Raw genomic sequence first — 11,152 nt, 5'->3', positions numbered from 1 at the left:
GATCTTATAAAACAAATATCAGTTTTCCATGAATTAAAGGAAGCAGCAGGAACATATGAACAAGGAAAAACAAAAAGCATGTACCACTGATCAAGTCTATGGAAATGTCACATTTATCATTCCTGTCAATACTGTTTTTTGTTGATTGTTTTCATAGTATTGAACTGAATATAATGCAAGTACTAACTCATCCTGGACTTCAGTGAATTAATCACATAAAAACACCAGTGAGCACTTACTTTGCAGTCTTTGCTGCAGTAGTGGAAAAGAGGTCCTTGAATTCGGGCAGTATGTCCAGTTGTCTGTGGGAAGGACCCATCTAGATATAAGCAGTGGCCCGATGGTTTACGGAGGGTATGATCAGTGGATGGCCCAGTCCCATGTGTGTGCATATTTCCTGGTTTTATCAACCAATCAAAGTCATCATCTTGGCTCTATCTCCAGGAGCAAAGGTCAAATTCGAAATTGCAGCGACCGCTGTATCCCTCTGGAAAAAAAAAACATGAATATTGTTAAATATTGGAGCCCACTGACTTACATTGTATGGACAAAAAGAAAATTCAAAATGTTTTTCAAAATCTTCTTTTGTATTCCACATAACTAAAAAACATCATGCATGTTTGGAAAGACATGAGGGTGAGTAAATCATGACAGTATTTTAATTTTTGGGTGAACTAATCCTTTAAAACAAACACGACTGCACATGCAATATACATTTACGGTCAAAATACAAATACGGTCGTATACATTCAATACAGTATGTGAAGTGTAAAGTTATTCCTTACACAAATTCTGTGACTGACCACTGAAATACAGTTGAAAACATCTGTGTTACAAGTGACAGGGAAGAGGATGATAAGATTTGTTTCTCACTGCATATGTAATGATTCTCATCTGAGCCATCTCCACAGTGATCAATAAAGTCACACAAGTTGTCCTCAGAGATACAGTGACCATTGGCACAGATGAACTTGTTGTTAGCACAAGGAAGATCTGACGTTATTGGAGGGGCACAGTCCACAAATGCCACGTCATCAACAACAATATCACCCATGTAGCTGATGCCTCTCTTGGCTCGAAGACCCACCTATTGATACATTCATAAACCAAAATATGCATGCTTTTAAACTGCAGTAAACATCTTCATTTGCTCCACAGTACTTTCCATACGGCTGCATAGTCAAATGCACAAATCAAAGCACACATTTAGACACGTCAGGTAAACAGACTAATGTGAAGAGCTGTCACTCAAAATCAACTGATTCTCTTAAAAGAAAAGTAACAAACAAGTATATGTGTGAAACACTAAAAGAGAAAAATATACATGTAGAGATTGTGAATTGGAAGTGCTTAAGAGCTGCTGCACTAAGGCCCCTGATAGTACACAGCAAAAGGGCAGTCAGCACTAATGACTGAGGGTGTCATGAAGTATCTAGCACAATGAAGAGAACTTGTAAGAGTGTTTATATATAAGTGTTGATAAATATGAATGATGCAAGGGTCGAAGACCCACCTATTGATACATTCATAAACCAAAATATGCATGCTTTTAAACTGCAGTAAACATCTTCATTTGCTCCACAGTACTTTCCATACGGCTGCATAGTCAAATGCACAAATCAAAGCACACATTTAGACACGTCAGGTAAACAGACTAACGTGAAAAGCTGTCACTCAAAATCAATTGATTCTCTTAAAAGAAAAGTAACAAACAAGTATATGTGTGAAACACTAAAAGAGAAAAATATACATGTAGAGATTGTGAATTGGAAGTGCTTAAGAGCTGCTGCACTAAGGCCCCTGATAGTACACAGCAAAAGGGCAGTCAGCACTAATGACTGAGGGTGTCATGAAGTATCTAGCACAATGAAGAGAACTTGTAAGAGTGTTTATATATAAGTGTTGATAAATATGAATGATGCAAGGGCCAGATGGAGAAAAGGTCATGATATTTCTGATCAAGCATCAACAGTCCAAACATCAGCTTGACACTTAACATTTTACTGCACATTTCAGGAATACTAAACACATACAGTTCTCCTCTGATCACCTTTATGAAACGTAAAAAATTTTTTTAAAACAAATCTTATAAAATTTGTTTACCTGGTTGACAGATTATGGTTAAAAGGTTTGGGGTTGTTTTTTTGAAAGAAGTCTCTTATGCTCACCAAGGCTGCATTCATTTGATTAAAATTACAGTAAAAACAATAATATTGTGCAAACCATGATACTTTTTTAGCTTTATTCTATGAGTGAAACACTAAAAGAGAAAAATATACATGTAGAGATTGTGAATTGGAAGTGCTTAAGAGCTGCTGCACTAAGGCCCCTGATAGTACACAGCAAAAGGGCAGTCAGCACTAATGACTGAGGGTGTCATGAAGTATCTAGCACAATGAAGAGAACTTGTAAGAGTGTTTATATATAAGTGTTGATAAATATGAATGATGCAAGGGCCAGATGGAGAAAAGGTCATGATATTTCTGATCAAGCATCAACAGTCCAAACATCAGCTTGACACTTAACATTTTACTGCACATTTCAGGAATATTAAACACATACAGTTCTCCTCTGATCACCTTTATGAAATGTAAAAATTTTTTTTTAAACAAATCTTATAAAATTTGTTTACCTGGTTGACAGATTATGGTTAAAAGGTTTGGGGTTGTTTTTTTGAAAGAAGTCTCTTATGCTCACCAAGGCTGCATTCATTTGATTAAAATTACAGTAAAAACAATAATATTGTGCAAACCATGATACTTTTTTAGCTTTATTCCAAGAATAGAAGGTTTTCTATTCTATAAAAAGAACAGAATTTATTTAAAAGTTTTTGGCAACATTATAATTGTCTTTATTGCCATTTTATTCAGTTATGCATCTTTGCTAAAAAGTATAATTTTATAAAAACAAATCTTTCTGACCTCAGACATTTGAACAGTAATGTAGTTGACTGACAGTACCTGTTGGTGTATTATTTGCAGTTGTTTAGGCACAACTGGAGAACCAAAGGGGGAAAAAACTGGACATTCAAAAACTTCTTTTTGAAACATTTATTTTCACATTTTCTTTTTGAAGAAGTATTTATTTGTCCTCATAAAACAGAAACACTGACCTGGATGTTATGACAGATTCCTATGAAGACCTCACCCCGCCTCCAGCGGTTGCCCTGGTTACCAATTTGGGACCAAACTTCATGTGTGACAGCACCTGATTTGATGAAGACCTGCACATAGAGTTTTGAGACTGTTGTGACAAACTGCAAATTGTTCTCTGGAAAATCCTTCCAACCATTTTAGACTTTGAGCACAATGAAAGACTAAATGAAGCATGAAATTTATTCTGTCACATTAATAATATGTTTGGATGTTTTCTAGGCATGGGTTACCAGTGCAGCAAATGAATAACAATTATATTCATCATTTCTGGATAACTGCACCTGCAACGTTCCAACAGTAAAGCCACTCATGTGATACCAGAACACAAGAGTGCACTGCGGCCCTGTTATTTTAATGGGAGCAGTCAAGAGATCAGTGGTGTGACCATATCCTCCATTGGAGCTGTCCGCAAATATATACCAACCCTCTGATGAACCACTGCAAAACGAACACGTGTACAGATGAGTAAACACAGTAAAGCAAAAACACAGCAAAATATATGTAAACCTGACCATGCATTTATAAATGAAAGCACAAACACATTCCAATAGATGATGCTGTTTATTGCTCACAGTGTGTGGTCATTAGCAGGTCTGTGGTTCTGTTCTCCTTGGTGAATACTCTCCCCTTGTCCTGTCTGCCAGCGAAAGGCATGAGGAGGAACAGGAGTGGCTGGGACACTTAAATACCATCCACAAAAAACATCCCCTTCAAAATCACAATACTCCTTCACTGAGGACAGAGAAAACAGTCAGATGAATGGATAGTTTGGGGTCGGTTACAATTTAAATATATTACAAATATTATAAATTACTATTTAAAATAACGGTTTTCCATTTGAATATATATTAAAATGTTGTTTAATCCTGGGATGGCAAATCGGAATTTTCAGCATCATTACTCCAGTCTTCAGTGTCACTTAATCATTCAGAAATCATTGTATCATGCTGATTTCCTGCTCAGAAAAACATTTTTTTATTATTATCAATCAGGATTCTTCGATGAATAGAAAGCAATTGTTTGAAATAAAAATATTTTGTAAAATGATAAGTGTCTTTACTGTCACCTTTGATCAGTTTAACCCATCCTTGCTCAATTAAAGTATTAGATAAACGAGATGCCTACCACAGTGCTCTTCATCGGAGCTATCGGAGCAGTCTGGTGTGAAGTTACACACTTGACTGAGGCTCACACACTCTCTTGTAGTTGAGCACACAAACTGGTCAGAAGGGCAGCTATGAGGGGGTACTGCTGACAAGGTGGGGATGGGGGCAAAGGTGCTGGGCTCCTTTGAGCGCAATTCACCTACAGTGTACAAAGATATACACACATAACTACATTAAAAACAAGAATTTTAGCTTAAGGGCGTCCTGAAACAGGCAACTGGATCCATATTGACACTACCAAGTCCTAATAAGAATGTAATTTTAAGGAGTTTTTTTATTTATTTGTTTTTAACCTGAAACTAATTGCATGTAATTTTTACTTCACCATCATAAGGCTAACAGCCAAGGAAAGACAGATCGTCTATGGCAATATCTCCTCTGAAGTCATCACCAACAGTCCCCTCCACTAAAATCTGTAGCAGCAAGAAGAAAGAAAGAAGAGTCTATCTTTATTTTGCAGCTTGCATATTTTTCAGATGGCAAACAATACGCTAACAACGTTCCAAAAATAAGTGGACTACAGTAGACATAACACATATATGCTTTGGTTATGCCTTGTCTGTTTAATTTCTTTCTGCGTAAAACTTTATATTACAAAAAAAACTAAACAAAAAACACTTACTAGACCTTTAAAATTGACACATTAAGAACAAGTGAATCACCTAATAATAAGTACCACTGCCTTTATATTTTTTATTTAAAGGGGCTATATGTAGAATTCATAAGCCCTTGATATTAGCGACACAGGTGGCCATTAAGTGAACTGCAGCCAGCAACTTGCTTGTGCTTGCTGTCATGCACACATAACATACAAGAGTCTGAACGGGATTCATGGTCCTTCAGTGTTCTTCATTGTTCTTCATTTAGAAGTAAAAAGTTAGAAACACCTTTGCAGCGATATACTGTTAACGAATATTTAGATGGCGTCCACGCTGATGAGAGTGGCGTATACATGAATATGTAAGTATGTTCTGTATGCTTTCCTCTCAATAACAAAATAAACACAACTAAAATGACAGCAGTGAGAAAACAGCAGTTAAGAAAGCATCTGGTCATAGCGACATGGATATGTTTGCACCAGCTCTGCAATTCACTGGCATCATGTCGAAAGATGACATAATTAAAATCACACTGTTATGATAGTTTGATTAAAACATATATTTGAGACTACAGACTATAGATCTGAATTTGTGAGACTATACATTTGAATTAATCCCTTTTCTTTGCATGATTTGTTGACATTACAGTACAGAATAACTGTTTAAGCATTAACCTGAGTAAGCATTTTATAATCATTCATTTCATGTGTCATAGAACAGAAGAAAGGTTCTTGGGGCACATCACATCCTTTAGATTTTCCGTGCAAAATCGTCCTGGGTTGCCACGAGTTGAAGCTACTAATTGACAAATGTGTCTATTCCTGCTCTGCCAATGAAAATGTCTCCAAACAAACCACAAACAAATTCAGCTATTTCTGAATGTGTTTGAACAAATTGGTGGAGTGAATGAGTCAAATATTCACTCAAAAAGACTCAATTGCTGCCACCTATTGCCGTACCGATGTAAAGAGATGCTGAAAAATAGCCACCAACTATTCGCTTGTTAAATGTTTACTATAAATGAATAATGCTATTAAAGGGCAGTATTAGATAGTATTCTCAATTAAAACGGGTAGAGGCTTGGACCTGGAAACAGTATTACTTATGTCACAACTTAAGCAGATTGCGTTTCCCCTAATAAACTTTGCATTAACTCTGCACTGAAAGCACTCAGCACTGAAATATAATTTTTCTTCCCACCACATATTATTTCCAACACAGAAGTTTTGGGAATGCAAAGTTTCTCTGGGAAAAGCAAAAGTTTTGAGAGAATGCTAAGGCATTGAAATATAATTTTTCCTCCAACCTAAATTTTTTTACCATCACCATGTCTGGAAACACGAGCAGACCATTGTACTATATATCAGGAACGACCGGAACTACATATTATAGCTAATAATTTATATTTTAATAAGCTTGGAACAGAACTTGAATAGAAATTTTTAATATTGCTAATACTAGCCTACACATAAGCATGCTTTGTGGTTTCTGCCGAGATATTTACTATTAGCGCTTTTCCACTGCATGGTACGACTCTGCTCGGCACGTCTCAGTATGGCACGGCTCGGCTCGGCTCGGCTCGGCTCACGTTTCCACTGCAGTTCAGTACCGCTTTAGAGTTTCTCTCCGGCCAATCAGTGATCAGCAGAGTTTACAAGTCACGTTTTGGTAACGGTACGGTTCACTAGGAACCTCAACCGAGGTGGTACTAAAAAAAGTACCAGGTACCAGGTACTGTACCCAGTGGAAAACCCCCCAAAAGTGAACCGTACCGAACCGTACCGTGCCGTACCATGCAGTGGAAAAGCGCCATATGATTGCTCAGTCTTTAGTGCATGCATTATCAACAGAGTTACATGTATGAGCTTTAATGGCACTTTTTGTGCGAAATTTAAAGCTGTAGCAGCCAGTTAATCAAAGGATTCAGCACACAAGGACACCATTACACCTGTAGACTTCAGTACTCATAATTCTGATCAATAACTCACCTGAAAGTGGTGGGCGCTGTTGATCAGCAGTGTCTTCCTGTACCAGAAGTTGTCTTGGTCACCATAGCGAACCCACAACAAGTTCCCCCGCCCACTGTTACGTGTGCGCATGTACACGGCCAAACGAAACATATGCTGGCCAAACATGTGATAGTGGAATCTGAAAACACAGGGTGGTTTGGATTCAGGACCTAGGCGAGGAGCTCGGAGAAAAGGCCGACTGATAAGAACGGCGGTGTCTTTGAACTTCTGTGGCTCTGAAGATTCGATAAAGAGGAAGTGGCCATCCGCACTGGCTCGTGTGTGGTCCTTCCATGGGCCCGTGTTGAAAGTGGGAGTGGGCCCTTGGATATGGGTCCAATCAAACATATCCTCCTCATGTTCCTGAGTCCAGCTACACAGATCTTCCTCAAAGTCACACATTAGCTCTGGCGCTGATAGGAGAAGAAAAGATCACTGTAAACCGATTGCCAAAAAAAAGAGACTGCTAACATCAAACAATATAAACTGTTTAGTGACCATTTAAAACTCCACCAATATACTGACAGCAGTTTTCCTCGTCTGTTCCATCTCCACAGTCATCGATCAGGTCACAGATCTGAAAATAGTCCACACATGCTTTGCTCCGGCCACAGTGAAGATGATTAGGAGTTGGGCACATCTCCACAGCCTCGGGCAATGAGCAGTTATGGAACATAAAACCATCTAGAGCGGAGACTTCTTCATACACAGCCAGGCTCAGTTTTGCAAATGAGATCTGGAAAGGCCTGGTCTGCCTTCCAATCTGGATGATTACAGGGTGCCACTGGTTACCTTGGTTGTAAAGTGTTTGCCAAAGCATAGTGATGCTGTCTGAGTCCTCTATCCCCAGATGCATTTCAGCAGCACCAACAGAATGGCCAGAATTATAGTGCCTGTAAGCAAAACAATCAACGTAAATATTAAAATCTAAACACTGAATGTTAGAAAATATACTGTAAAGCAGTGAATAATATTGTTTGTGATTTGTGTTTTTTTGCAAATATTAACATATATTTTAATTGATTTTTAATGAATGAATTTCACTAAACAAGATCAGAGCCTTACCAGAAGGTCATGATGCAATCTGAACTTGCTTGCTGGAATGTAGGACTGCGCAGTAAAGCCTGCTGGGAAAGCCTACTGCTCTTCTTGAAAATAAACATGAAGTGGCCTTGAAGGGGGAGAAAAGGATAGTAAAACATTAAAAGGTATTAACAGAAACCTGAACATGTAATATTATATTATACATTGTTGTTTGTAAACTATAAGTAGATTATGTGACATTTTTAAAATTCATTCAATTAAAATAAACATTTAAAATAATATGATAAACATTAACAGATATTTAGCAATGGAACTATGAAAAACAGCACTACTTTTCCTTTGCAAAGCACTAAAATTGAAATTAACTAGCCTAATTCTCACACAGTTTACACTCCTGATTTGTAGATAACCATTATTAGTTAAGTAGGATTTAAAAAAATGTTTCAGTGCTAATGCAAACTAAGTAAAGGTTCTTCATGGAGAAACTGAAAAGTTATGAAATGTGCACATGGAATATGTGGATGTGGTTAATAGGTCAGATCTACAGTTTTAGCATATTTTGGGAGTGAGAGTATAAATTAAATATGAGACAAAATCATTTCATGACTTATGTTTATGATTTATGTCAATGCCCTCACCTGCACTTGTATTAGTAGAGTGGTCCTGGGGTGGTGTTTGGTCCGGATAATCTATGGCGACTCCATTAGCTGAGCCTCTCGCCCATTCAAATCCATCACCCTGGAAAACCTCATACCAGCCACATGAATCAGACTCAAAATCACACTGTGCTGCTGAAAGTCAAATTAACATTATGAAATAATAGTGAAACAATAAATGAAAGGATAAAACCACCCTTCAAAATATAGACAAAACAGTTAAAACTTTCAGAATATCTTAATTATGTTCCAAGGAAAAAGAAAGCCATATACAGTAGGTTTGTAACAACATGAAGGTGAGTAAATGATGACAGAAATTTCATTTATGGGTGATCTTTTTTTTATCAAACACCTATGCAGAATCTTTGTCAAGAAAACAGTGACATGGCTCATGTTCCAGTGAAATCATGTCAGCTTTAAGCTGTTTTGATCTTTGAGTCTCCAGTCTTTTATTTTGCAGTGTAGAAGTAAACTATTTCTACAGTAAAAATAATTGTACGTGAATGACACCTGAAGCCTTGCACATTCAATTTACAAATGGCCGTACACAAGGTTACGTTAAAGATAAGGTGGATACTCACAACATTTGGCCTCATCCTCTCCATTGGGGCAATCTAAAGAGAAGTCACACACATTCACCCCATCTACACAGACGTTTTCCCCACAGTAAAACTGAGATGGGAGGCATTGAGTTAGAAGAGGTGCCTTGATGTCAGTCTCTGGAGAAAACAATAAAGCCAAAATACAGATTTCATAGAAAAGGTAAGCAAAAGGTCAAGATGGGACTCATAAAGTGAAGAGTGGCTAGAGCTCCTTCCTGCATTATCACCTCTATTAACGGTGTCATGTAGATCTGAACATGGGCACATTATTATGATTAATCTGATTGTCCAGGGTATGGCTAAAATAAATCACAATAATGCAGTATCGTAACACACACATTTACAACTAAACACATAAACCTCCCTTTGAAACACTGGGTCAAAGAAAATATACAATCAGCCTTGTTCTGTTCTGTGCAGGTCTGTATTTATGGTGGAAAATAAAGTATGATTATCTTTTCCTATAAACATTTAAGCATTGTTTGTGACAAATGTGTAAAATAAAAGTTACTGACTTACTGCAAAGCTGTGTCAGTAATTACATCTTAAAATGTAGACCTATAAAATCTTCAGAAGATAATAAAACCGTGATTTTGTCATGGCACTTATGTATACTCGAAATTAAAAATGTAACTGATGTCTCTCCCTCCTTCTATCTTGGGCTGAACTGTAAATTAGAAATATGCTGAAGTTCCCTTTTGCCTGTCACTATTGTCCCTCTGGTGTCCCAATCCATCCAGCACAGGCTGTAAATGTAATAGAACTTATTTAAAGCTTTATATTCCTGCATATGTTCTGAGCTCTCTGCACCTCACACCCTTCCGAAATTTCATATCAGTGAGCAAAGTCATCATATAACTTCATATTTTTGCCTTTACAAACAGCTACATTATGACCCAAACATGGCTATTGGAAGGAGGAGCATATTCATACATACTGGATAATGTCCTTGGTAAATATGAGCAAAGAAGGCTATGCAAATAAACCTACATTGTTTATCTTTTCTTTAGTGTGTTATGTAGCTGTTTGTGCATGTATAAGATCTGCAAAGTTACAAAGCTCAAAGCTCAAAGTCTCCCACAAAAGGATTTAAGGATCTAAAAGAGAAGGCTAATCGAGACCTCCTGAAAATGCCTCAATCAAATTCTCCCTCACATACCTACGTCACTATGTGGAAATATTTGCATAATGTGGCCAAAATGTATGTGCAAAGAAAGAAGGCATGGTTTGGTTTTGGGTATTGTAGTAGTGTTGTTGCCGCCATGTTGTGGATATTCTGTGTGTTTCGGTTTCTATGCAAAAGTACTTTATTTGGCCTTCAGAAAGTGGATGCAATTAGAAATCAGTGGTTACGATTAATTCACAACACTGTCCAGAAGAGTACAACCCAAATGTTCATGTTTGTGCAGCGCATTTTATAGAGGACAGTTTCCTGACCCTGGGAGAGTACAAGGCCGGCTGTGCACAAAGACTGTTTCTAAAAAAATGGAGCAATTCCAACTTCGTTAGGACTTTCTGGCACTTCAGAATCAGAGCCCGTAATTATGTTTTATTATTTGCTATTGACTGTTCAAATGCGGAGTTTGGTGAAGTGTAGAGTAATGAATATTGTTTGTTGTTCTTACGTTCACAAGTGCAGAGATGGATTTATGTTTACACACTGCAAAAAATGCTTTTCCAGCTTAGATTTTTTGTCTTGTTTCCAGCCAAAATATCTCAAAATTCTTAAATCAAGAAGGATTTTCTAGACAAGTAAAAAATTATTGTCTTGTTTTCAGAAAAAACAAGTCGAATTTAAGTTTTTACTTGAGTTTTTACTTGAAACAAGCAAAATAATCTGCCAATGGGGTAAGCAAAATAATCTTGTTTTCTGTTTGAAATAAGATTATTTAGTTTACCCCATTGGCAGATTATTTTGCTT

General features: G+C 37.2%; 1 pseudogene; it reads right to left on the bottom strand.

The window, feature by feature from the left end:
- Positions 1-11,152, bottom strand: part of LOC107742138 (MAM and LDL-receptor class A domain-containing protein 1-like) — a 37,962-nt pseudogene that overhangs the window by 22,580 nt on the left and 4,230 nt on the right.

The sequence above is a fragment of the Sinocyclocheilus rhinocerous genome, unplaced genomic scaffold, assembly GCF_001515625.1.
Source record: "Sinocyclocheilus rhinocerous isolate Xijiao unplaced genomic scaffold, SAMN03320098_v1.1 scaffold256, whole genome shotgun sequence".
Taxonomy (NCBI): Eukaryota; Metazoa; Chordata; class Actinopteri; order Cypriniformes; family Cyprinidae; genus Sinocyclocheilus; species Sinocyclocheilus rhinocerous.
The sequence above is the reverse complement of the archived record's forward strand: the minus strand, read 5'-3'. Positions and strand labels throughout refer to the sequence as shown.